The 2,504-nt window shown below is 39.1% G+C and overlaps 1 pseudogene; it reads right to left on the reverse strand.

Moving 5' to 3' along the window:
* Positions 1 to 485: 485 nt before the first annotated feature.
* LOC136406565 (GTPase IMAP family member 7-like) lies at positions 486 to 1,990 on the reverse strand (annotated as a pseudogene).
* Positions 1,991 to 2,504: the final 514 nt, after the last annotated feature.

Consider the following 2,504-nt stretch of genomic DNA (forward strand, 5'->3'; position numbering starts at 1 on the left):
CAGAGTGGGGCAGCTCCTCTTTGCTCTCTGCAGCTCCATCTGCAGCGCTCAGTTGGCAGCCGGAGAACCCACGTCCATGTTGCCTCCTGTGCACAGCGGCCACGTAGGCTCTGCTGGCTGATGTAAGAGCAGTGGGGGGAGTGCGCCAGAGACAACAAGGTCTCTTCATGGGGTCCCTCCATGGGCCAAGAGGGCTTCCTCACAACATGGTGGCCAAGTTCCAAGGGCAAGCACCCCAAGAGAGCAAGGAGGCATTTTCCCTAACACAACCTCAGAAGTCACAACCATCCACTATTTATGAAAGTAGTCACACAGCCCATCGAATTTCAAGCTAGGAGATACAGACCCCAAAACTCAACAGAAAGAGCAAAAGTTCAGATTACAAAAAGAAAAGGTAGGATAGAAAATATTATTGTAGTTTTTTGGAAAATGCAATCAACCATATTAACAAATGAGTAAATTAAGAATAAAAAATAAAATTTACATTATTTCCAAAGCATATGCCATAGTTTTTAAAGCATCTCTGAAATTATTTTTTAAATATATGCAAATATATTACTTTCAGCTTCACTCTCCACATTTTTTATTTGTTTATCATATTTTAACTGTAGGAGTGTTATTTTTTCATTCTTTTCTGGCTGTGATATTTCTTGCTCTTGTACTATTATAATTTCCTTCTCTAATTGTTCAGCATAGATTCTCTCCAAGGCCTCTACCTGATTTTTCAGCTTTTCCTCTATGTCCTTGTAGATGGCATCAGAAAAGTGAGTGCCCCCATTCTCCTGCACCATCTCCTCTATCAGCTCCACCAGCTCCTGCACTTGACCTTCCTTCTCAGCCTCGTCTGCAATGGGCTGTTATTGAAGGCACAGCAGCGGTTCCCACACTTCTGAATGATGTTTCTTAGGTTTACTTCTGCCTCTTCTATAAACTCACTCAGCTGCTGACACTCCAACAGATTCTTGCAGGTGAACAAGATGATCATGTACTTCATGGCTGCCTTCCCAAAGATGTGCTTGATCAATGCAATTGTTTTATAGTCTTCCTCTGTGAAGCAGCCCAGCTGCAGAACCAGGATGATGGCATGAGGCCCAGGGCGGGAGAAGAGGACACACAGGCTGATCTCCTCACAGGTGGTCATTAGTGTCTCTTTAGTGTCAAAGAGCTCTTGGGTGTCCATGACAAGAAGGTTCCTCCCCTTCCAGTTGTGCGTTTCTGTCTAACATGTTTTGATAACAGCTTTGGCAACAATCTTAGAATCAAATTCACTTCTCCCAAGGATAGTGTTTGTTGTTGCATTCTTCTCATTTCCTGTTTTTCCCACCAGGACAAATCTCAGAGTGTTGTCCTGAAGGCCAGCCAAGTTTCTGTCAAGAGGCTCTGGGTTATAGGTGCCCACAAGACCTTAAGGAAGGAAAGAAGAGGGGGAAAGGGTCAACTTAGGTAAGAGGGCACTATTCCCAAACCTCTTTTCTCATTCTTTCTTCCCTGAAAATGTGTAATAGTCTATGACATTGACTCTGTGAGAGCAGAGAGATGACACAGTTCAATTACTGTGGTAGAAATAATAAAGTAGAGTTTTCCCACAAGAGAGTATAAGGTATAGGTGTTTTCCTAGGGAAACTCATCTAACCTTTAAACATCTGATCACCTCAATGCTAATTAAGCTGATCCTGATCACATAAAAAATAATGGAAACTTACAATTATCTCTATGAATCAAGCATAATATTGATCCCAAAAGCTAACAAAGATTTCACCAATAAATAAAGCTACAGCTGTGTCTCACTTAGAAATACTAATACAAAAATCCTAAATAAATTATTAGACACTAAAAAACATAATACATCATGATTAAATGTGAGTTATTTCAGAAAAAATAGGATAATTCAATATGAGAAAACTGGTTGTTGCAACACATTTATCATTAATAGATGAAAAAAATTACCTAGATGCAGAAGAGACATTCGACCAAATTCACACTGACTCATGTTTACAGCATTTCATAGAAGTAAAATTATTAGATATTTCTCTAATGTGATGATGGCGTGATTCAAAATTTGCATCATCATTTTTCTGTAGGTGAGAAATTGTGGATTGCAAAGTTAAATAGTGGATTATGAAGTTAAAATAACAAATTATAAAGGTCATTTGGACAAAAAAAAAAGATTATCCGGCACCATTAAGAAAAGGAACAATGAGAAAGACTAGCTCCACCAGGAGTCACACACATCATAGTTTCTGTGAGTGAAGCAGTACAATGTTGGTGCACAAATGGAGAGATCAGTGAAATGAAACTGGAAAATTTGAAAACAGGCCAAGTTAATCATACTATATTCATTTATAGTCACTTCAATTACATTATGTTACAGATTCTATAAGGGAGCATCTCACGTCAGTGAGGGAAAGATGGATTGATAAAGCAACTGTAGGGTAAATGTATAAACACATAGAAAAGATAAGAAAGCACCTGTGCCTCATGCCATTCAAATTCCAAATAGATCA

This window comes from Saccopteryx leptura, chromosome 5 (assembly GCF_036850995.1).
Source record: "Saccopteryx leptura isolate mSacLep1 chromosome 5, mSacLep1_pri_phased_curated, whole genome shotgun sequence".
In the NCBI taxonomy this organism is placed as follows: domain Eukaryota; kingdom Metazoa; phylum Chordata; class Mammalia; order Chiroptera; family Emballonuridae; genus Saccopteryx; species Saccopteryx leptura.